The sequence below is a fragment of the Meriones unguiculatus genome, chromosome 19 (genome assembly GCF_030254825.1).
Source record: "Meriones unguiculatus strain TT.TT164.6M chromosome 19, Bangor_MerUng_6.1, whole genome shotgun sequence".
NCBI classification, from domain to species: Eukaryota; Metazoa; Chordata; class Mammalia; order Rodentia; family Muridae; genus Meriones; species Meriones unguiculatus.
In genome coordinates this window covers 66,983,797-67,008,542 of record NC_083366.1, presented here as the reverse complement: position 1 = coordinate 67,008,542, position 24,746 = coordinate 66,983,797, and the positions used below count along the sequence as shown (strand labels likewise).

The 24,746-nt window shown below is 49.0% G+C and overlaps 2 protein-coding genes across 7 annotated transcripts in view; both read left to right on the top strand.

The window, feature by feature from the left end:
* The window catches only part of Ror2 (receptor tyrosine kinase like orphan receptor 2), a 160,555-nt gene that overhangs the window by 19,486 nt on the left and 116,323 nt on the right, over positions 1-24,746 (top strand). The window lies entirely within an intron of this gene.
* Positions 1-24,746, top strand: part of LOC132649159 (uncharacterized) — a 52,115-nt gene that overhangs the window by 14,259 nt on the left and 13,110 nt on the right. For all 3 annotated transcript variants that reach the window (XM_060372307.1, XM_060372305.1, XM_060372306.1), the window contains exon 1: positions 1-24,746. This exon is cut by the window's left edge and continues 14,259 nt beyond it; it is cut by the window's right edge. The gene's annotated coding sequence lies outside the window, so the exon portion shown is untranslated.

Below are 24,746 nucleotides of genomic sequence, written 5' to 3'. Positions count from 1 at the left end.
CTTCAGTGTGTCCTTGGCTTGGAGGTAACTCATTATTTCCTCTTCCATCATGTAGTCCCTGTCTTTTCAGTGTGTAAGGCTGTGGCCCATGGGGCCATTCCTGGAGAGGACACCTGGTCCTCTCTGCCCTTTGAGTATTGCATGTGTCCTCAGCCTCAAGCTGTCCACGAACTGTGCTCTCCTTCCAGACATCAGCCTTTCTACGAGGGGTGGGGAGGGCGGCGGCATTGTTGCCCTGAAAATAGTTTCTTTACCCTCGTGTTTATTGTGGTTTATTTTTCCTCAGTTGATTTGTAGCTGACCTTGGCAGATTGGTTTAGATGGAAGACATGTTAATAACAGGATAAAGGGGACGTGACAGTAGGCGAGATGGAGCAGACACTGAAACCCTTGAAGGGGGAGTTGGAAATCTGTACCAGACCCATGATGGCTGAGCTGTGGAATTGCTGTCCAGCTGTTGAAGGGAGTGGGAAGAATGCAGAAGGGTCATGGAGAAATAAATGACCTTCCATGAATGGAAGGTGATGGGAAACAGTACCACATGAGTAAACACTGGGGATTAACTTTGGAGCCACTGTGAGGGGGTAAAGCTGGAGAGCTAGGAAGAAAAGCTGAGTCTGACTCATCGCTTACCCTGGTCTTATGCTGGTTTCCACACGGCATATGGGAAATCTTGAGCATTTTGGAAGCCTGCTCTTTTTAAGGATTTGCAAAGGATCTTGTTTTTCTTCTTCACTGGCTTCTTGGGAGACAGCGGTAGGTAGTTTATCCTCACTTACAAGGCTGCACACTCTCAAGGAGTTCCTGCCAAATCCCGTTTCCTAGTTACAAAATAGAAGTCCCTTTCAGAAATCCCAATGTTAGGACATGGATGAGGGCTCTGAACACAGCCCCACCCCCCACACGGATCAGTGTTTGGAAACTGGATGTCTGCATGACCGCAGTGGGGAATTAAACGGCCATCATGGAAGCAGATGGAATTGGCTGGTTGATGCTTACAGATTCTTGGGACTTTTTGATTCTGATAGAAAGGTGTCTGAAGTTCTGTGGGTGTTGGCAGTTGGTGTGGAGGAGGAGACCTAAGGGAAGTGGGTAGGTGGGACCTAGGGTCTTCCTCAGGCTTACACCCCAGTTAAACCTTGAAGTGGGTGCCAAGACAGTTAGGGCCTCATTTCATTGCCTATAATATTTTTATTGACATTATGATTGCTTTTTATCGTATATGTATATAGTGTCATATCATATATATGTATATGTATATAATATATACATATTATCATATCTGTATATAGTGTGTCCATAGTCACCCTCTTTGCCCTTTTGTTCCCTCTTGGCCTCTACTCTTTTCTCAAATAGTCACCCTTCTACATTCACTTTATATACATATTTATTATACATATTGTATATATAATGATATAACCTAGATTCCACATATAAGAGAAAATATGCTATATTTGTCTTTTTCTGAGATAGCTCTCCCTACCCTGCGTAGCTTTGGTTGACCTGGAACTATATTATCTAATCTAGACTGATCTTGAACTCACCAAGATCCTCCTGCCTCTGCTACCAAAGGTGAGCCCTGAGATTGGTGGCTTTTGGCCCCACACTTGGCTGTTTGTCTCTTTATTGCATGTTTTTTTTTTTAATTTCTTTATTTTTTTGTTGATGTTTTGTTTTGTTTTTGCAGTATTGGGGAGCCAGCCTAGAAAAGTGCTCTACCACCGAGCCACATCCCAGCCCCTAATGCAGGGGTTTGGACTCCTGGCAAGAACATGGAAAAATTCCCGGGGCCAAAACGATTAGCGGCTGAGGAAACAAATTTCCATGATTAGATCGGGCCAGCCCTGGCCTGGAGCCGCAGCCACCCTCCCTCTGTTCTTGTTGCACTTCTGAATGCAGCCAAGTGGTGACTTCATATTGATCCCAGGAACGGCTGGCTTCCTGAAGGCCTTTTCAAGATGCTCACAGATGCTGTAGTAGAATTAAAAAAGAAGTGCTAAGATTTATCCAACACTCAGTTCTGACCCTGTGGGAAGTGAGGCAGGCAGGCAGTTCTGTGCACATTCCTTCCTTCTCCATGGGGGAAATCGAGATGTCCTGAACTCTGAAGGCTGCTAGAGAAGGGGCAGATTCCTTCTGTCTCCTGCACACCAGGAGTTTTTGGGGGCTCTATTTAGTAGTCACAGTCCTCAGCTCTCTTTCCTGCCCCTGTGTGAGGCACAGACTGCTGCACCTTGGGTTCTACCTTCTCTGTCACATGGGTGATGTTTCAAAGTGAAGTGTCCCCCCTAGGCACATGAGTTTGAACCCTTGGTTCCTAGCTGGTCCTGTTTAGGAAAGTTATGGGACCTTTCTGAGTCTTGACAGATGAAGAACTTTACTGAGAGTTCCAACTCAGGTCCTCACTCTTAGGCTGTAACACTTTACCCATGAACCATTTCCTCAGCCCTCCGCTGGAAGTTTGAAATGCATCCTGGGAAGCAGAGTCCACGCCCTGGGAGCTAACTTGGCAGTGTGTTTGCCTCATGCCCATTCCAAGCTGGCTCCTCCTGCAGTGTGGTTATTAGAGGCAGGCCTTGAGCACTGTGGTTCTTACTTTTGGCTACCAAGTAGAGATGTGGCTTTACTTTTGATCATCAGGGCATCGCGAGGCATTCATTGTCAGCTCTCATCTCTATGGCTCCTGTGTCTAGAAGGCATCTCTTTCTCCCATTGCTCAGGCTTGTTTTGCTGGGTACAGGCTCTTTGGTATGATGTAGGTTATAATTGTCTGTGTGTTTAATGTCGATCTCAGATGAATCCCTGCATCTGAGGCCCCCACGTTCCAGAGGTTTGGAGGAAGTCTTGCGTATGTGGAATAGACAGATCTGCCCAGATGGCCTCCAGTCATGTCACAGATCCCTTTTCTGCCCTGAACTGTACGGTGTTGGTTCTGCTGCCACACCACTGCCAGAGCCAGACACTGACATTTTATGTTTCTTTTCTGATATATCGACAGCCAAAAATAATAGGCATGACTGTACCTAAAATGAGAACAGATGATTTGTCAAAAAAGCAAAATATTTCCTTCCTTTTGAAGGAAATGCAGATTCCCAGGGGATTAAAATCCATAGATGGAATGGAGGCAAAGCCCAATCTTTCCTGCGGGGAAGCATGGGAACTTCGGCAGTCTCACCTTTCATTCCTGGCCTTCCAGTTACAGGTAATAGGTGCTTCTAATGGGAAGAGGAGTTGCTGGACTCTGTCTCTCTCTGTCTCTGTCTCTGTCTCTGTCTCTGTCTCTGTCTCTGTCTCTGTCTCTCTCTCTCTGTGTGTAGGCCAGAGATCAGCATGGGGTGTTGTTCTTCAGGATCAGTCCACCTTGATTTTTGAGACATGACCTCTCCCTGGGACCTGGAATGTGCCGATTATGCTTGGCTGGCTAGTGAGCGTGAAGAAATATACTTGTCTGTGCCTCTCCATCCCTGGGATGACAAGTGCAGGCTTTTGTGGGTTCTGGGGGTTGAACACAGGTCCTCATGCTTGTGTGGGCAGCGCTTTCTTGACTGATCCAGCCTGTCAGTCCTTGTTTGGCTTTTTAAAAAGTAGCAACTGAACGGTTTGCAGGTGTGTATGCCACTCTTTACATCTGATGAAACTTCGTTCACCCGTTGGGTCCACATCTTTTGAAGCGTTTTTGAGGATGTAGCTGTGTAGAGGGAGTTCAGAGCGAGCATCCTTGCGTCAGGGTGCACACATCCTGCTCTCATTAACCTGGCCTCCCGAATTACATGCTGACTCTGCAATTCCTAGACAGATCGCTTCTCCTACAGAGGAGGAAAGTAATTAGGAAGCAATTTTAATTTTCTCATCACAGAGAAATTCTATAGGTTGTTTTTGGCAAAGCAGAGGGTTTCGTTAGGCCCAGTGGACTCTGGTGCTCTATAAATCCAAGAGGTTTGGGGTCACTGTGGTTTATTCTTAAATTCCTCCTGCTGGTGTGATGCTGACAACAGCCGGATCCTCCGTGATGGACTAATTTGGGCTGATATGGAAGGTAGGCCTGTCCAGGCTTTTTAACTGTCCAAAGTGTAGGTTTTATAGGTTTTCTTAATGAAGTTATAAGGTGTTTACATTTCAAGGAATTTGAGTCACTTTTCTTAATTGGCACTCTCCATTTGAGATCTCAGTGCTGTTTCTTTTGGCTCTGTTGAGTGTTTTAAAATCTCAGTGGAGCTCCTTTTAGGTAATCTCTTAACTATGCCATTAATTTTATTTGTTATTAATATCAGTTTTGAAATTGCGGAGGTAAGATGCTGAGTTTATTTTAAACATTTTTCTTCGGAGCCAATATTACTAGTCTCCATGGTGACGTTGGACACCCTGTAAACATCTTGTGTAAACATCCCCTCTCTTGGAGTGAGTGCTGCTGCAGGCTTGCTTTGTGGGACTGTCATTGGGCACCAAGCAAGGTAATAGTCATGAAACTCTTAGGGTGAGTGCTTGGCTAAGAGAGTGAGTGAGACAGGTGCGTGTTAAGATAACTTCTTGAAGGCTGCTTGTGTTCCTTGTTCAGAGTCATTAAAAGGTTATAATTTTCTTATTACGCTTTCAAAGGTCGTCTGCATTTATAGTTATATCTCCCCACCGGTGCTAGAAGTTGGACCTGAGACCTCACACATACTAGTCTAGAACTATTGTGCTATACCCCAAGCCCTAGGAGATGCTTTCAGTGATTTTTTTTTTTGGTACAGTTTACCACTGAAGAAGGTACAGAATATGCCTCCAGGTACCTCAAGGGTTGCATCTATAAAAGCTAACTTGTATACTCAAGCTACTGTGTAGTGGCCCTGTGCTCTGACTGTCCCCCATCAAAAGCTCAGATTAATATATATATTTTTAAAAAGATATACTTTGTTTGCAAGTGCCAACAGGGGCCAGAGGAGGGCATAGAATTCTCTGGAGCTGGAGTCAGAGGCAGTGGTGAGAACCAAGATGGGTGCTAGGGATCGAACTCTGGTCCTCTAGAAGAGCATCAAGGCTCTTAACTGCTGAGCCCTGTCTCCAGCCTTTATTATTAAAATTAAGACCCTTGTGAGTCTCAGAAGTGGAAGCCTCATTTGTGGTGTTTGGAGTCTTGGGCAGGTAATTAAGGTTAACTGAGGCCGTAAGGGCGGGCCTAATCTAGTGAGGCTGTGGCTACAGAGAAAGGAGAAAGCCCTGAGCTGTGATGTTCATTCTGTCTCCACTACGTAGATGGGCCTCATCAAACGCAGCTGCTTGGTTTTTGGATAAACCCCTTTTTCTTATTACTTGCCCAGTCTGTAGCTTCAGCTACAGCAACCGAAGACATACTCACCTTGAGACCCAAGACCCCGACTGGGGACCTGTTTCCACTCGCCTCCCCTAGCCGACCCAGGCATGTCACGGGTGCCTCAGGACTAATTTTGGATCTATGCTGTGTCTTATCTCCCTTTGCCCCGGGGATTTTACATTGTGACGTTGATGGAGACAGTTCTATTGTAGCTAGTTGGTGACAAGCCCCGGTGGCGGCCTGAAGCTCAGGCTGAGTGATTTGGCCCCTTCCCAGTTTCCCCAACAGCAGCACATGTAGATGGCTGGCCCATCCGGGTACACCCTGAGCCTTGGAGCGGTTCATCTGGGTTCCTCGTGGCAGCCTGAAAAGCCAGTACAAGCAGGAGGCTCACAGCTCATTAACTGTTTTCAGGGTCATTTAGACTAGAAATGCTACCTCGCCGTGCCCTGAGAAAGTGGCTTGTGTTTAAGGAATGGGTCACGGAGAGATCTCGGAATGTTGGGAAGGTGGCTCTGCCCTGCTTGAGGTCTTCCCGCAGGGCTGCTTGGGCATGCATCTCTCAGAAAGGCACTTGGCCCGTTCATCTCCACTGTTTTTCCGTCTGTTCGTTGTGCAGAGTTAGACTTTCCAGTAGAGGTGGCTTGAAAATGACTGGCAAATGCCGTTGCCTCCAGGGCCACCTGGACTGCGCCATTTGCTGATGTGAGGAGGGGGCTGTTGGTCTGGGGGAGCAACTGCACCCGTTGAGGGGCAGCGGTGTTTGGCTTGGAGGAAATGGCTTCTTGCTTAACAAACAGAGGCTCACTTTGTAGACCTCATGCGTGGTTATATTCAGGCCCTCCTCCAAGCTATCTCCCTTGACCAAAAGCAACAACCACGAGATGCTCCAGTGGGGGTTGTTGCTTAAAGGAGGCAGAGCTTCAGTTTGCGAGCTGTAGAGGGTAACAGCAGGATGGCGGTGACGGTTGGGTCGCAGGGCACAGAGTGTCCTTAATGCCCTGGAGCCATACCTGGTGGGCACCTCAGGGAAAGTACAGGTGTTCTGTTTGGGGGTGGGGGCGGGGCTAGAACACCATGGGTGTGCCCCATGCGTGTTAGGCTGGCCCTCCTCTCCCCGGCTTTACCCCCAGCTCTAGGTTAGGGGACTTCCAGACTAGAACCAGGCCATGTGATACTGCTTTGTACTTTTCAAACTTTCAGTGCTAAGAAACAAAACAAAACCCGTGCTTACCTTCCGTCCTTTCCAAATAGCACTTAAAAAATACAATAAAGGGATTCATAGCGAGATAGAGATAAAAGGAGAATAGAAAATCTATTTAGCTCATGCAAGATGACTGGCCGTAACCGAAGGGCAAAAAAAAACCTCTTGAAACGGATGAGTCACAGCAGCATTTGTGAGCTCTGTAGTGAGAGACGTGGTTGGTTGTGCTAGAAGAGATGGCTCCTGAGGTGCCAGGGGCTTGATGGGCCTCCTGGGCCCCTCTACAAGACCCCTCCTTGAAGCTGAACTGTCCCCATAAGTGACAGAACCCTTGTGAGCCTTTTAATCATGCCTGAGAGAAGGCTGCATGCCATCTCCTGGGCTTCTTCCACCCAAAGGGCTCTCTGCAGGAGCTCAGATAGGTCAAGGCTATAGACACCTCAACTCCACACCTGGGAAAGAGAGAGCTAGAGAAAGACTCAGTTTTGTGGGCACTTGTGGGCTGCCTCAGTATACCCCAGAATGGCCTCACTGTCTTGGGGTGCACTCCTCCACTACCTCCTGGGGCTGGGAGGTCACGGGGCACTCCAACCCATCCTGGTGTGCGCTGTGGTTCAAGTCCTGTTTTGGGTTTAGTGTTGTTTCGCCTGCTCAGCAATCAGCACTACCCTCCCTCTTCAAATAGCAGCGTACCCTTTCTTCATTAATAATAGTTTCCTAGAACCAGCAATTCCAGGATGGTCATACGCTACTCTGTAATTTTCTGTATTTCCTTTGATACAGAATCTTCTTGGAGGATCTGGGATATTCCAGAAAAGTACCACTCAGTTCAAAAGAAAAAAAAAAAAAAAAGGAAAAAATAAAGCATGCTGGTCTGCCGCCTGTCTTTTCTCTTGGATGTTTGCCTCAGTTTCTTCAATTCTCTTTTTTTTTTTCTTTTCAACTCTATGATGGTTTCCCCTAACCACCTACCATTTAGAGGAAAAACCACGTGGAAAAAGGATTCAGAAAAAGCTGACTGTAAAGTCTGTGTGTCGTGTTGGTATGTGTTATGTGATATACAAGGAGTTTGTATGTTGTTTATACATGTGTGCTCTGTTCGGCGTGTTGAGTGTGCTGTATGGTGTTCATGGGACACCATCCCTGTGTGCTGTGGCATCTGTGTGTTGTGCAGTGTGAATGGTGTGTAGTTACAGCGTGTAGAGCGTGTATACACCACGGTAAGGAACTCCTGCTGGGGCCCAGGCAGACTGAATGGAAGGCACCCAGTGACCTTCAGTTTCCTTTTCTTCGTTTGGAGACATTCTGCCTCACTGATTTTGCTCTGAAGGCCCTACTACCCAGGGTGGCGTCAGCCGTGAGACCCTTAAGGGCTAGAGGAGCAATGTGAGGAATCAGAGCCATGAAGGGTCCCGATGTGCTACCTCAGGTGGGTGGTATTCAGCTGGCCTGCCCATCTGTCCAGTGAGGTTTAGGGTGAGCATGGAGTTGGAGCTCTAGCCCCTGGGCTGGGTCACATGCCTGTATCAGAAGCCCCAATGGGAGGTAGAAAGGGTGGTCTTCAGGATTCAGCTTTTGGCCCAGGAACTTCAAGAGAGAGACCAGAAGCTGCCACAACTTTTCTAGGCCTGTGCTTCTTTGTGACCTGAGCCCCTGCCTGGGACACATAGGCTGCTGCCTCTGAGAGGAATGTGCTGTCCTGGGGTACTTGTCCCCGGGTCAGGTGGGATACAGTGTCTGGGAGGGGGCGTGTGAGGTTTTGATCTGAGGTCTGTGTTATCCCTGCTGCCAAATCTATGAGTCTGGATGCCAAGAATGATGCTACAGGGCACAGTAGGTGGTGATTTTTTCACCCCTCCTGACAGGGTTCACATTTGGGGAGGTAATGTTCATTGACTATCTGAAATCTCTCTGTTAGAATGTGGGATATGGGACTGGCAAGATAGCGCAGTCAGTAAAGAGGACCTGGGTTCAATTCCCAGAGAACCTATGTAAAGAAGTGCTGGGCAGTTAAGCCATAGTGCTAGGGGTGGGGTGGGGGAGCAGGAGCAGTGAATTCCTGGGGCTCAAAGGCCTAGCTGGACAAGGCCCAGGTCAACGAGAACCCTGTCTCAAGACAAAAAGACAAAAAGAGAAATGATTCACCCAAGGTTTCCTCTGGCCCGCTCATGCATACATGTGTGTCCACAAACACACAAAGTAAAATACAACCATCTCATCTGCCGACTGGCCCTGCTTAAGACTCAGCTTTTGTGCTCAAGAGCACAGCAGTGTCCATTTAACAACATGAGGCAAACATGGCCACTTTATTACTGTGTGCTTCGGGAGACCCTAGGCTGAGGTATTTTTATGAGCTCCTAGCAAGCCTGTTCTAGAAGCTCACTGTGCTGGCTTTCAAAATTCCTCTTTGTTTGTGAGTTGCTTGAAGGTTCTCCGGAAGTCCTGGGATGTTGAGAATGTGGGCAGAGCTGTGGAATGAGCCCACGTGTTGGGTTTAGGAGAAATTTTTTTCTTATTACCTTTACAGAAGTTATGTAGGTTAGAATAGTTTAATAAGTGTCTCCCTTTTAAATACTCAGGGGAGAAATTTAGGGACGCAGGAACTGGGCCTCATTTGGGAAGAAAATTACGGCATAATGAATTGGCACAGGCTACCCAGAGAGTGCCTGTGGTTAAGGAGTGGGGGTTGGTATTTGAAGTGAGTGGGTGAGCATGCGCTGTGAGAGGACCTGTAAGCAACTGTGGTCCTGGGCTTGCTGAGGCAGGAAGGCCAGGTAGTGGGTGTCTGAGGCTACTGAGTCAGTCTCTGTCTGTCTCTCTCCCTTTCCCCTCCTCTTTCTTTAGTCCTCCCCTCCCTTTCCCTCTGGCCCCTTCCTTTATCCCTCTCCTTCCCTCCTCCCCCCTCTGCTTCTCTCTTTCCTCCCTTTCCCTTTTTGCCCCTTGTTCCCCCTCTTCCCTTACTCTCTACCCTTGTCCGTCCTTCTTCACCTCCCTGTTTGCTGAGATTAAGGCGTGTGTCAGCACCCTCTTAGCCCTCTTAAAGTGGCAGTTCTAACTTTCTGTGTACTCAAGGATTAGAGATTTCTTTTTTCTTTTCTTGGAGTATATGGGGGTTTTTCCATATGTTGTCTTCTCATCATAAAATGCACATGACATAACATCTACCATCTTGTACACTTTTCATTGTCCTTCCCGTGGGATTCAATGTCCTCCCATCCCTGGGTGTCAGTGCCTGTCTCCAGAATGCCTCACAGCTGAAGCAGAAATTCTGTCCCCGGGAAGTGCCAATTCTCTGTTTGCTACCCTCAGCTCCCAGCAACCACTGTTTCCCTCTGTGTCAGTGAACTTCATTATGACAGGGACGGCAAGAGAGAAGCGGGTGAATCACGTGGTCCTTGTTCTCCCCACCCTTGTGTCCATGTTGTAGCGTGTCCCAGAATTCCATTCCTGAGTCTATGGCTTTAGTATCTTTCTGTGCCGAGGATGGAGCCCTGAGCTTACTATGGGAGGCAGGCTGTCCACCATTGGTTTCCAAGGGTCATTTGTCTCTGTGGTAGAGATTAAAGGCCTGATCAGGTTCATTTCAGATATTGTCAGCAACGCTCTTACTGCCTTTTTGTTTTGTTTGTTTGTTTTTTGAGACAGGGCTTCTCTACACAACTCTGTCAGTCCTGGAACTCACCATGTAGACCAGGCTGACCTTGAATTCACAGAGATCCACCTGCCTTAGCTTCTTGAGTGTTGGGCTTAAAGGTGTGTACCACCATGGCTGGCCATCTTTTATTGGTTTTGAAATAATCTTTATTATTTATTTTAGTGTTTGAGCTGTGTGTGTGTGCATGTGGGGATCAGAGGATCACAGTTCTCTCCTTCCAGGGTGTGGGTCCTCGGTGCTGAACTCCAGTTGTCAAGGTTAGTGGCAGTAACTTCATCATCTGAGCTGCTGGCCTTCTTCACCTTGACTGATCTTGCAGATTTGTCGTTTATTGCCTCTTAAGGGAATGGCTTGAGTCCTTTGTGTGGCTGTGTGAGCAACAGGAGTGTTCACATGTTGGTGAGCACTGCTCACAGGGTGCATTTGGGGGCGGTCACACAGTCTTGTCTGTTCCTTCCTTCCGTCTGAGGCAGTCTCTTCTTTTTCCATGAGCAGCTGTGAGCCCGCAGGGAGTCTCCCATGCCCGCCTCTCTCCTCGCTGGGAGAGTTAGGATACAGAGGAGAGCCACCGCACACCTCTGCGTGGGCTGTTGGGGGCTGAAGTCAGGTCCTCCTGCTTTGGAGAACTGTCAGGCTCTGTGCGCCATCTCCCCAGGCCTCTTCATTTTTGTTTTCAGTGCTGTAGATTGAACTAGGGGTCTAACGCCTGCTAGGCAAGCAGTCCAGCCCTGAACTGTGCGCCCAGTGCTACTTTTTAAATACTATGTTTATATGTTTATACTATACTATTTTTATACTATTATACCTTTTTTTGTGGAAGTATGAGGGATTGAACCCAGTGCACAAGCTCCGCCACTGAGCTCTCTTATTTACTGTCTCACTTGAGACATAAGGAAAGTCGGAAGCTCCCACAATGGTGGTCGTGGGAACTGTAAATGAGATGCCCTGCCTTTTCTATCATAGAGTTAAAGGAGACAAAGGGCGCTCCATCTCTGGAGAAGTTCTAGCTTGCTCTTTTTTACTGTGACCCAAACCAACTCAGGGGTGAAGAGGGTTTGTTAGATCTCACAGGCCACAGTCTGTCAGTGAGTGACAGCAGGGCAGGAGCTCAAGGCAGAAGCTGAGGCAGGCACTGAAGCAGTGGCTGCCGAGCAGTGAGTGGTGCTTACTGCCTTTCTCCTCATAGCTTGGTCAGCTAGTTTTCTGACTCAGCCCAGGCTATTGCCTAGGGCGGGCACTGCCTGCCGTGGCTAAGAAAACACCTCACAGACATGGCCACAAGTCAGTCTCATCCAGGCAATTGCTCAGTAGAGGCGCCTTCTTGCTAGTGACTCTAGGTACGTGTCAGACGGATAGCCATCAATCATCTCAGCAAGCTTTCCTCCCCCAGTCGGCAGTATTCTAAGATCAAAGTGTTTGCTCAAGGTTGCATCCGCTTTGCCTGTCGGCTTCGTTGCCATGACCTCCGAGCTAGGGAAAAGAGGTTGATTTTGGTATATGGTTCAAGAAACGCCGATCATGATGGCCCGGGAGGCACGGCAGCAGGAATGGGACATGATGGCCTGGGAGGCACGGCAGCAGGAGTGGGAAGCTATGAGGTTCCATCTTGAGGCACAAACGGAGTACAGAGAGTGAACTGGAAACTGGGTGAGGTTATAAATCCTCAGAGTCCACACCCAGTGATGTGCTTCCTCCCAAAGGCTGCACCTCCCAAAGGTCTCATCACCTCCCCGGTCAGTCCCAACAGCCGTGGATCAAATGTTCAGATATGTGGCCTGTGGGAGACACTTCCCACTGAAACCACCACCAGGCCCCTTGGCTTTAGGAATAAAAAACACCTCGGGACTGTCCTGCACACACAGGCCTGCTTGTGCACCCGTCTGCAGAAGGCAACACTTTTGCTTTCCTGGGATATCTTGGATTTGTAGTCATTTTTCCTGAGACCCCAGAACCATTCCAAACAGTGGGCTGTGCCCCAGTGAAGAGCATGGATTCTGAGAAGTGGCAGGTAAGGTGGCCCTGGGGGAGTCTGTGGCCTGGTCACCTGGCAGAGGCCTAAGATACACAAGACCCAAGTGTTGTGTGGGAGCTGGTTCTAGCATTTTGGATTGGGTTTTCCTGGAGGCAGAGAAAGGCAGGGACCTTTGCAGAGTGTGGGGAGTCACCCTCCCAGTGAGCACTCTGCTCCGGCTTGGAAATGGGCTCTGTTCTGCCATGTGGGAAGCAGTTAGGTAAGAAAACACGAGGTTGCCTTTCTAAGCGGTCCCGGCTGCTCTCTCTCCTTCGCAGTGAGGCACTCTGTAGCTTTATTATCTGTGGGGTACTCAGGAGCCCCTCAGTTTGTATCCCATCACCTCAGGGAAGTTGGAAGGACTCTCAAGCCATCAGGTTGTGGCCTGTGAGGCTCAGAGATTAAGAGCGCTGGCTTGTTCTTCCAAAGGTCCTGAGTTCAGTTCCCAGCAACCACTTGGTGGCTCACAGCCATCTATAATGGGAACTGGTGCCCTCTTCGTCCTGTAGGCGTACATGGAGACAGAACAGTGTATAAATAATAAATAGATCTTTAAAAAAAAAAAAGTTTCCAGCATTTACGCTTTCAGGCTCCGTGGAAGACAGGGAAGCCGTGGAGCTAACCTTGGAAAGGACAGTAAGGTCTCTCTCCAGTTGCAGTGACTTGGGGTGGGGACTGGTGGCAGTGGGTAAGGCAGGCATTTGGTTTGGTCCCACACAGGACCATCCTAGTGCCTATGACTTCCCAAGGGTGTCTGAAACACGGGCACAAGCGACGACACGTGGGTTTGCCTTTGTGAGAGGAATCGCTTCTGGGCTGTAGTTTATACTATATGTGCAGTTGCGGACTGAGTGAGAGCAGACTGAAAACAAAGAGGTTTCAGCTGTGCCACGCCTGTGCAGCCGCCTCACGTGACTCCTTCGCTGTGTTACATAGTAGTCATCTGGAGTGACTTGAACATATATATAGGAGGCTGTGCACAGACTCAGTATAAACAAACACTGCGCTGTTTTCCTGGGGAATCTGAGCAGCTTTGGAGCTCAGTGGCCTCAGTGAGGACCTGCAACTGACCTCTTGGGGGTACGTGTGTGTGTGTGTGTGTGTGTGTGTGTTTATTTGTCACAGTTGTTACTTTTCTCCTTTTGCCACCTGAATTTGATCCCTGAGACAAACATGGTGGAAATAGAGAATTGACCTGGAAGCTGCCCTCTGACCTCTGTACTCACACGCTCACACAATACATGAATAGGTTCAACGGACTAATAATAGTAATAATAACAATCACTATTAGTATTTTGTACACAGGGCTTCAATGTATAGCCCTAGTATAGACTAGGCTGGCCTAGAACTCATAGAGGTCCACCTGCCTCTGCCTCCAGAGTGCTGGGATCAAAGGTGTGCGCCACCACACCCAGCCAATAAGGTTTAAAGGCAGGGTTTGTTCTGGCTGAGGACTGAAGATTCAGCATGTCATGGTGGGAAAGATGGCCGCCGGAGCTTGAGGAAGTTCACTTTCTCACCTTCTTTTCCTACGGCCAGGGTTCCGGCCCATGGGGTGGGGCCTTGCACACGTAGGGTGAGTGTGTCCCCTGGGATCAGCTAACCTAACCCAGAACACACCTGCTGAGAGGTTTGTTTCCACGTGATTCTAAATCCCGTCGGGTTGTCAGTGAAGACAGCCTACCACAGCCACGTGGGTTATACTGCTCCGTCAGAATCACAGCTGTGATTAGGTGTGCAGCCAAGTGATAGGGTTTGGAAGACTGTTCCTTCAGGTGGAACGTCACCAGAATGAGAGCAGCCACAGGGAGGAGGGTGGAAAGAGGAGTCCATGCTCTCCAGTGTCAGCAGGTTCAGACACATTAAGATGCATTTTTAAATACAGTAGGAGCAGGATTTGTAGACAGCTGACTAAGCAGTGCCTTTTCTTTTTTTAATTCCAAAGCTTTGTTTCTTAATTAATTGTCCTTTAGTAATGGATTTCCTTCTTACAGTCAAATATGGGTTCTGAGCTTGGCTGTTTTTTTGTTCTGTTCTGTTTTGTCTATTTTTTTTTTTTTTTTTTTAGTCAGGGTCTTTCTGTGTAGACCTGTCTGTCCTGGAACTCATTCTGTAGACCAGGCTGGCCTTGAACTCGGAGATCTGCTTGCCTCTGCCTCCCGAGTTCTGGGATTAAAGGTGTGAGACATTGCTACCTGGCTCCAATCCTGTTTTTCTAGATTAGAAGTGTAAAGGCTGTGGCAGTTTTGGGGGCTTTTATGTCCGTGATCTGTGGTAGTCTCTGACTTTGAGTCTTCAGCACAGGGCCTTTCCTTCACTTTGCATTTGGTGACTCTGGCTTCTAGCATGACTTTCTCACAGGTTCTTTTGAGGTATAAGCTATTGCATAGGTTGGCCTAGAATTACAGCCTAGGCTGACCTCAGATTCTTCGGAATTCTCCTGCCTCAGGCTCCCAAGTGCTGGGATCCCCAGGTGTGGTTGCCACACACACTTTTTTGTTGCTGTTGTTTATTTACTGTTTTCATGTGTGCATGTTCACATCTGTGTGTGGTTGCGTGTGTGTGTGTGTATGTGTGTGTGTGTGTGTGCACATGCCACATGTGTGTGTTTAGCAGGAGGATATCAGGTGTCTTCCTGTCTCTCTCCCCGTTACTTGTTTGGATAAGGTTGCGATGAACCAGAAGCCTGCCATTTGGGCTGGCTGGCTGTAGGGCTCCGGGCTCTGCCTGTCTTCATGGCCCCATGCTGTGTTAAAGGTGTACATGGCCTTTTATGTGAGCTCCGGGGATTTGAACTCAGGTCCTCACCCTTGCGTTCTCTGCCCACTTAGCTGTCTTCGCAGGCCCTTCCTCTGTTTGTTCTCGACAGCTTTTCCATTCCTGGATGTTTGCTGCTCTCGAATTTCCCTTGGAAATTTGTCAGGACTGAGGACTCGCCCCCTGGTTCCCACATCTGCAGCGCCGTTTCATGTCTTCTCATCTGCAGCGGCCATGGACGGATGGCTTTCTCTAGTCCCTTCCAGACCCTCCACCAACCAGTTCTCAGAGGAGAAGGGTTCTGATAGCCAGGCGGCCACAACCTTCCTTCTCCACAGTGTCTGGCCAGCTCCCCACTGCCTGGGAGGGTGGTTTGCACACAGTGGCTCTGCAGAGCCTGTGCCATGGAGTCAGATCTTGGCCTGGGTGCTTTGTGCTCTGTTAGGAGCCGCTTGTCTGTGCTGGCCCCGGGCCTTGCTGCAGAAAAGTGCGTGTGGGGCTCTTTGTGGGACCCCTTATCTCAGGGGCCACTCCGTCCTGGAGAAAAGGCAGTGGGATCTTTTGGTCTCTAGGTACTTAGAGATTAATGTTTTACCAAATTATCAAGGCTGCATCCACAGGTACATACTTGTGTAAGCTTAATTCTTCTTGTCTCAGTTTCCCAGAGAGAGCGGCTACACACGTGCTGCTTGTACGCACTTGTACACATGCCTGTATGTCTAAATGTGTGTGTGCAGTTTGCTGGTTTGTCCATGCATGTATATGTGTATATGCATGTGGTGCTGAGTGTCTGCTGTGCAGATGTGTGTGCATGCATGCACACAGCACAGGTTTGTTCACTCTCATGTGATTTCCTGGCATATCTATATTTACAATGTGCATGCTGTATGTGGTGTGAATATTTATTTGTGTGCCGATGTTTGTGTAGTGTTTGTGTGCCTGCGTTTGTGAGTGAGGTTTTTGATCTGTGTGTATTTATGAGTGTGTGCACACAGTCTGTGGTATGCGGTATGTGTATGTGTGTACTGAGGCTTGTGTTGTGAATGTGCATGTGTGTTTATGTGTGGTTTCTTGGCAGCTGTGTGTCGGGGTGAGGGCAATATGGAGGGCAGTATAGAGACAGTTTCCGTACCTGTCCGTGCCTTGCCCATTTTCCATGATGTGGTGGTGGTGGTGGGGTCCTCTGCTGTGTCCTGCAGCTGCCTGCCTGCTCCAGAGCAGACCTGCTTTCCCTGACCTCCTGACAGAGACATCCCCTTACCTGCGCTCCTGTGACCCCGGGAAACAGGTAGGTGACACCCACATGGCCTGTGACATTCACAAGCCTTCCAGGCCCCTCGGTGGAGGAGGATGGAGGCCATTCTTCCAGGGTCCCACACGGAGTACACAATAGGACCCCAAGACCCTGCTGTTGTTGCTCCCCCTCACATATTTAAGAAAACTCTGTCCTGGCTTGGCTTTCCATGCACAGCCACTTAGTTAATTTGCCCAATTAATTCAAGCACGTTACATCAAGACACATATTGCTTTGCCTCTGGGTCTTCCTGCATCCTTGGCAAGGTCCCCTTGGGCTCTTTTAGAGGTTCAAGGTCAAGGGGACAGACTGGGATAGACCCTGCCTCTGTTGTTGTCTGTCTTCAGCCTACCTGCTGAAGCGGGGCTACCCTTTTCACTGCTCTCCTGTGCAGAAGCTGCCTCATAAGTTGCTACAGGAGCACAGGGAATTATGGGGTGAAGAGCAGAGTTCAAGGTGCCTGAGGTGTCTCCAGCTGCAGCCAAGGTTCAGGGGTACTTTAGGACCCCGTTTTTACAGAAGGCACGGTGAGACTGTGGGGACTCAGGCACTGTCCGCTGGAGATTCGAGAGTTTGGGTGTGGGGTGCCAGATGACCACATCTAGAGTTTGGCCCTCGATTTGTCTCCAGGTCTCTTTCTTCTGTTAGGAGTCTGGTGTGGAGGCCCTTCCTCGGGCTCTCCACACTGTTTGCAGAGAAGGAACCAGATGCACACCGCTTCACCCAAGGGACAAAGCCATCTTGACTCTCTTCCCAGAGCTGGGTGATTGCACATGGCTCAGTGGCCTCTGACATGTCCTTAAGTCAGGGAGACCCACTGATGCCCCCCAAGGAAACATCAGGGTTGGCAGGTCTCACTGTGGCCAGGTCTGGACTGAGGTTGCTGTATGGTCCGCCGTCACTTTTCGGGCCTTTTCCCTTTGCTCTCGGAGCTCCAGGCACAGGGCTGGCCTCTGCACACGTAACCACCTCATTCAGCACTAGCCCTCATCGGGATGGCATGGCCTAGGGGCTCCCTCACAGGCGGGCTGTCCTTGCTGGGTCAGCTGTGGCCTGCTGCCCAGACCTCCCGCTTAGAGCATTGGGGTGGACCTTCCAAGGCCTGTAGTGTTTGTCTTTACAAGAGCGGGCTTTTGAGTGAGGCTGGGCCCCAGACCTCATGCCAGGCATGCCTCTGTGTCTGCTCAGCTATGTTTCACTTCAGAGCTCTGGAAGCCTATTGTCTGCCCAGGTTCCCCCTACGTTAAGCCGCTTTTGGCCAGGTGGCTCCTCTCCTTGCTTCTAAGCCCTGCTTGCTCAGGACACCACTGGGTGCCATTGTAATTCTGATAGGTTAAAATCTTCCTGCAGAGATAGAACTTTGTGCTGAATTTATCACCCCTCCCCCGGGATGACTTACACCTTTTATTAGCCCAATAACCAGTGGTGATACCTTAGAGGAGAATGCTCCAGCTGATCCCATTCACCTTTTTCCCTCTACACACGCGGAATGAGAACATCTGTCCCACATCTCTTGTGAGATAATTTTGATCTCAAAGAAGAGACTGTATTTGAAGGCAGAGGGAAAACTTAATAGGATAGTTTAAAGGATTTTTTTTTTTTAATGTAGCTTCACCGTGAAATGCAATGGAAACTGAAAACTCTTAGCTCTCTGCTTACTTGGGGTTGTGCTTACTTTGCCTTCAGTACCTGCCAGGATGCGGGGTCTCCCCCAATCCAACACAGCAGTCACCTGGACACACCCCGGCTTGCTACATGGGAGAACAGCTTTCACGAGGCGCAGAGGCCCCGTTCTGCCACTCAGTCTTTCAATGAGCTGTGTTACTCGCAGGGGAGGATGTGAAGAGGCAGCTGAGAGCCCAACGGTGTTGCTGGGCTCTGGCCAAGCAGAAAGCTGAGGCCTGTCAGGGATGATTAAAGAGCCCAGTGTTGGAAAAGAACAGGCCTTTATGCTGGTGGTAAAATGATTAGAAAGTAATAAGAAAAATGCAGGTTTGGACAGAACATTGTTTTGTTTAATCAGTTCTAAGCCCAAAAGAAAAAAAAAATGGAGTACCCTTGGAAGTATCTTTTATAGGGATTACGATATACATCTGAACATTTCTCTTGGCCAGTTTACGAGCTTAGCATTTAAGAGGAAGGGGGTAGGTGAGTCTCTTTCTCTATTCCTCATGTCTGATGAGGCAATTTCTCTAATGGGAACCAGAAGTAGGGGGAAAAAACGAGTGGGGAGCAGGCTGGTGTGGGCAGGCACCCGTGAGGGGGTGGAGATCCGGCAAAGCACGGTGGGCTCTTCTTTTGGCTGCGTGGTCTGGGGAGGGCTGGGGCTTACTAGATGAGGAAAGGGGATACCCAGGACTTTACAAGGCGATATGGGAATCTGAGGAAAGTGAGACTTTTGCTGTCCTAAAACGTTTCTGGGGAGAGAGTGGGCAGGATGGCATTGTGGAAAAGCAGAGGCCTGGAGGTGTGCCTGGAAGATGTGGGAGACAGAGGTGGGCTGTGAATCTGCTTAGCATGCTGGCACTGGCAAGGTCGGATGGAAGTCTGAGGTGCCACGGTCCGAGTGGGGTGTGGTTTTGTCAGGCAGGAAGTGATCTGTAGGAAGTTGACCTCCAGAGGCAGGGAGACAGCTTGGAAGGCCTTCCCTACCTGAGACCCAGCTTCTATTGATTGGGTCCTATGGATTTTTATCTTTTCTGGAAACATTAAACATTGATGTTTGTCAAAAGTGGAGGCCGGTTGGATATTCTTGAATGATTTGGAGACTTTTGACATGTGTTAATGATGCTTAAGCAATTCCAGTTCTCACATGTTTGTTGGGAGTTACTGGTATGGGTGGGTAAGGGACATGAGCTTCTATTGACAAACAACTGAACTGAAGACAAAGGGGAGAGGATGTCTTTCTCTGCTTCAGTGCTCTTATATAGCATTTTCCCCAGTGTTAAAAACATTCCATTCTGCATAGAAACACATTAAGATGTTAGTGCCTCCTTACCGCTCAGGAAGCGCACAACTCAGAAGTCTCAGGAAGTCCCTGAAACTTATGCAATGCACAAAGTCCCTCCCTCTCTGAGGTTATATAAACAGTAAGGATGGCTGAGGAGAGGAGACCCTACCCCATGGGAGCTGTCTGTAAGCTATTCAGAGCTCCTAGGTCTAGCATGGAGCTAGTCATCACCTATGTGGATGGGCTTTCAGTTATGCAGCTGCCTTTGAGTCATCCACACACTTGTAACTAATCCCTACTCATACTTCCTTTTAGTAACCCCTATAAACTTCTTCATTCAGGTAGAGTCATATCCTTTAAGCACCCATGCCTTGGGACCTGCTTCTGCCAGCCAGGCCCCTCCTCCCGAAGGCTCTACAACCTTCCAAACTGAAGTCTGAAGAACATCAGGTTCAAACCACAGTAAGGCTAAAAGCTGCAGGACTGTGCACTTGAAAATAGTATATTTTGCATTGTGTATCTCATAACCACAATTTTAGGTGGAGGAACTCTCTGAATGTGATGAGGCAGTTGGTCTCTGGGGGATTGGGATATGGTTTGAAGGCAGGGTAAGCTGCCTTGAGGGGTCTCAGGTATAGATATCTTGTATTACACATTGCAGTGTTAGGTCTTGTCTGCCTAGAAGTGGCTTCTAAAAGGAGATTAGATGTGAAAGGCGTTTGTCAGTTATTTCCTGTGGTGTCAGAGTTGAGCAGTGTGTTCCATAGTGTTGGACACGGGCTCTTCATTTAGTCTTTGGTATCTCATACCAAGCAGAAGTTGACAGCATTGGTCATTCTACTTTATGTCACAGATAAGGGAGGCGTGGAGGAAAGGCCTCATACTTAAGTCCCTCCAATGAAGGGCTGGATACCACTCTGAGCATTTCATGTATAGTAAATTCACTTGGTTCCTTTGACAACCCTTGTCAGTTATCCCAGTAGACACATAAGGAAACAGAGGCACAGGCAAGAGAAACGGGCTGCCCAAGGTCAGAGCCCATGTCAAGACGTGAAGGATGCAGACAACCTGTAGCATAATTTTCGGGGCTGGCTGGTGGGGCCATTCACCCTACAGCCCAAAGGAGCTGCGTTTCAGGTGTGGAACCTCTCACATACAGAAGCCTTCACTAATCAGTTGCTGCCTTATCGAAGTGCTAAGCTGTGTGACGACATTTACTGTGAGGTAGTAGACCGCTGAGAGAATGAACACTTAAAGATACAGACGCAAACATCTTGCATAGCATTCAGCAAGCAAAATATGCTGAAGTGTTAAAGGGACGACATTGAAACGCTTGTCTAAAAATTTAAAGTAGTTCAGCAGGTAGGAAAACCATGTGTGTTTGTGTGTATGCTGTGTGTGCATGTACGATGTGTGTGTGGAGGGCTACATTCATGTGTACAGATCAGAGTCAACATCCTCCTATGAGGGCTCTCACCTTTCATCTTGAGATGGTGGGGGGAGGGGAGAGGGGAAGCAGATTTTGTTGTTCATTGCTGCATGGACCAGTGTGGCTGGTGCTTGAGCTCCCTGGGGCTTCGGCTGTCTCCAGTTCTCTTCTTCTCAGAGCTGACACATCTGACCTTTATGGAGCTTCTGAGTTCTCACACATAGGCTTGTACAACTTCTGGAGCCTGGTTTGTATGGGGCAATTCTTTGAATCGGGGTCAGGTGTGTGTGTGAGAGAGAGAGAGTTTACTCCCAGGGGAATATATTATTGCCACAGCTCCCATCTTTCCTCTATCACTAAATATTGAGGGGGGACCGGTGATGGTCTTCTTTTAGGGCTAAGTGGTTCCTTATATTGGGGGGTGACTCTTTTTCTGTCAAAGGGTGGAGACCTGTTGAACAGAGGGCAAAGTCGCTTGGTGTCTAATTTAACAAAGGTTCTTGATAACCAGGGAAGCAAATTTGCAGCATACACACCTGAAAAGAGATTAAAGGCCCTGTTGCCTTCCTATCATCCCCTTTTCACATTGAGGGCAATGCTGAAGAAAGAAAAAAAAAAAAACACAGAATGCCTACAGGCAAGTCTAGTGACAAATATGTCATCATTTCTATTAGAAAAACATCTCAGGAGCTGCAGAGATGGCTCAGCGGTTAAAAGCCCGTTCTTCCAGAGAACCCAGGTTCAATTTCCAGCACCCATATGATGGCTCATAACTGTAAGCTTAACCACTAAGTATTCTCTCCAGTTGTTTTTTCTTTGGTTGGTTGGTTGGTTGGTTGGTTAGTTGGTTTCATTTTATTTAAGACAGGGTCTCACCATATAGTTCTGACTGTCCTGGAACTCACTCTGTAGACCAGGCTGGCCTCAAGCTTGTCAGAGACCCACCTTTTGCTACCAACAGAGTGCTGGGAATAAAGGCGTACTCCATCACGCCTGGGCTATCCATTTGCAGAGGAGGGCAGGTAATTTCTGAAGAATCAATGTTTACTTGGCCTGTAGTTTTGAAGCATGAGTTCAAATGTGACCGCCGTTTTTTTGGTGAGGCCTTTCGAAGTGGATGACACTCTGCAAATCCCATGAGAGGTTCAGAGAGCATTGTGTAGCTTGAGACAGGGGACATCTTCAAGTGGGTGATTCTTTATTTCTCTTATTTTCTCGAAAGACTTCCACTTACACATATAGCTCAGCAGTCTGCTCTTCTACAGTGGAGCCCCAGAGCTTAACGGTGAGGGCGAGGGCTGTGCAGTTGGTATCTCACTAGCTACAGCCCAGCTGCCACGACCAGTGTTTCTTCCAGAAATACCATTTCAAATGATCTGTGTCAGGCATAGAATTGTGATGTCTGCCCCAAAGCAGGCAAGGAAATGGCTCATGAGATAAAAGGGCCCCCTTTCCAGTTGGAAGAACCGTGGGATCGCCAGAATGGAGTCAGTGTATGGACCTTGCTCTTTGGCATCCATTCATTGGTCTGAAGCTGAGTGAGTGTTCTCTGAGCTGTGATCACTGTCAGCTGGAGAGATCTTCAGTGGCACTCCTTGAGGTTTCGGGTGGGCAGAACCACCTCTGTGTGCCTCTAGGAGCCCCAAGCCAGCCTTGGCCCGCAAGTGGAGGTGGGGCTGGCTGGGACCAGGTGGCTGAGGACAGGAATGATGCTGTGCTCCCACACCGTCAGGCTTTTGGGTTTCTCGCTTGGTTCTGTGGGAATGGTAGCTGTTGCAGGAAGATACCTAGCCTGGCTGACACTGTGGGTCTTTGAGAGCCAGCCTGTTGGCCCTACCGGCCTGTGAGGCACCCTACAGGCAGTCTTTGAGAGCTGTTCCAACTTCTGGTTTTCCCTTTGGACTTTCCCATAAACTGAGGGAAAGAGGTTCTCAGTTTTCTGACTGGCCACTTGGCTTCTTGGCTGGAATCTGTCCCTTCTGGAGTCCCTTTCTTCTCTTCCCTGGGTCTCCAGCTGTGAACCGTCAAGGAACAAATGCTAGGGACTGTGTAGAGGACCATCTGTGTGTTCTAGTTCAGCTCAGTGGGTGCATGGCTGAAGGAATAGTGGCCCTCACGCCCCAGCGCTGGGCCAGGGTCTGGGTCTAAACCAAGACTGCTCAGGGGCTTGCTTCTGTGTGGCAGAAGGGGTCTTCCTGTGTGTGTCAAACATGCATAACAACCTTCCTCCTCTCTTTCTGGAGGCTCTATAGAGGGTGCACAAAGGTTGAGACTGTGAGAGTAGGTGCAGGTCTGATCAGCTCTTTCCAAAGCCTGATTTTAGATACCCTCTGTCTGAAGTTGCCTTTGGTGTTTGGTTTTGAAACACAGTCTCTGTCCAGGCTGGCCGCCAACTCACTTTTTAGGTCGACCTCTGAGCTCTGGTCCTCCTCCCTCCACTTTGCCCAGGGATGGGATCACCGTTACGCACTAGGCCCGCTCTATGTGGCATTGGCAATCAGACCCAGGGGCTTCTTCGTGTCAGCCATGCACTCCACCAATGCCCTTACATCCCCAGCCACGGCTTTTGTGTTTCTGGATGCTCATGCGATGCTCTATTGGCTGCAGAGTCTAGTAGCATCTGCTGGACCACCCTAGTTGTCGGTGGCTTTGCCAGGAGTCACAGAGATGGAGGAAAGGTGTTGGAGGTGGTTTCTGTCTGTGTCTTCAGTGGGAGCACCAGCAGGCTCTGGGCTCAGATTACCTGACAAAAGAGATACCTTCCCCCCACCCCCACCCCGCCTCTTCCACTGTTTAATGAACCATGTGGCCACCAGCTGTGATGATAGGCCTTTCTTGACAGCACCCATAAGCAACAGTGGCCACACAGATTCCAGGCAGGGACCTTCATAGAGTGTCCTCCGGCAGGTTTTGGCTCGCCATGCACAGCAGCCCCGGAGGGAGGGACTCCCAGCCTGTCGCCCCTTCTCTTCTGCTCAGAGTTGGGAGTGGGGCCAGCACTTGGCAGCTTGCTTAGGACCAAGCATTACTGCTCTCAGTAAGTATCCTGGGGCCTCTGAGCCATCTGCCAATTTCCCTTTTACTGGTGAGGTGTGGGGGAGCCAGGCCCAACTCTCTCTTTTATTACAGTCTCTCTTCCAACCAAGGAGAGCCTGTGGTCCTAGGGAGAACCTTCTTGCTGTTCAGAGCTAGTGAGCAAAGAAAAATGGACAAAGCTGTAAACATTCAAACTGGGAAAGAACGCCACCAAGCTGCCTGGACTTGTCCTGCCCTCGTCACCAGCTCATCTTCTTTGGTGAAGAATGAAGTCTGCTTCCTGAGCAGAACACACCCCAAGAACTGGGTCCACCTAGGGCTTCCGGTTTCTTCCTAGTCAATTGATGGGTTACCTCATCTCCTGTTCCCACAGGGACATGGTTTGTCAGGTCCTTTTTGAGGAGGTAAGGAGCATCCTCTCTGCCTTCCTCCCCTCCTTGCTAGCCTTGCTGGTGTCTGCCTGCACTGGACAGGGACTTAGGTCAAGGAGCCCCTCAGTGTCTCCACAAGACACACGGCCATTGGCCCTCGCTGGAAGAGGACTTCAAGCGTAACAAAAGGTCTCCTTCTTGCAGAGCAGTGGCTTGGCTTGTTCTTAAAGTTCCCTTAAGCCCATAGTCACTTAGAAATGGAGCATCTGGTTCTATAAAAAGCAGCTGGCAAGGGGTTGACCTTGAGGAGATCCCCAAGTCAAGAAATGAGACCTCCAGGAAGTAGCTCTTTGTCTAGTGCTGACAAGATGTATACAAAGGGAGTTCTGCTGGAGGATAGTGGGGTGTGCCCAGTCGCCCAGAGCCTTAGGGCAACTTCCCAGCATCTGGAACAGTGAAGTTTCCATCCAGGTAAGAGGTTTCTACCCAGCATGGAGGGGAGGGTGTGAAGGAGGCCCAGAGAGGCCAAATCCTGTGAACCGATGTCCTGTCTGGCTTTCAGGTAACAACGACAAAGGATTGCTGTTATCATAAGGCTAGAATGGGGGGGGGGCAGAGAGAGAGAAAGAGAGAGAGAGAGAGAGAGAGAGAGAGAGAGAGAGAGAGAGGAGAGAGGGCCTTCATCAGGTCTTAGAGTCATTCCCTCTGAAATATTACATACTAAGTTAGAATAATCCCAAACCCGA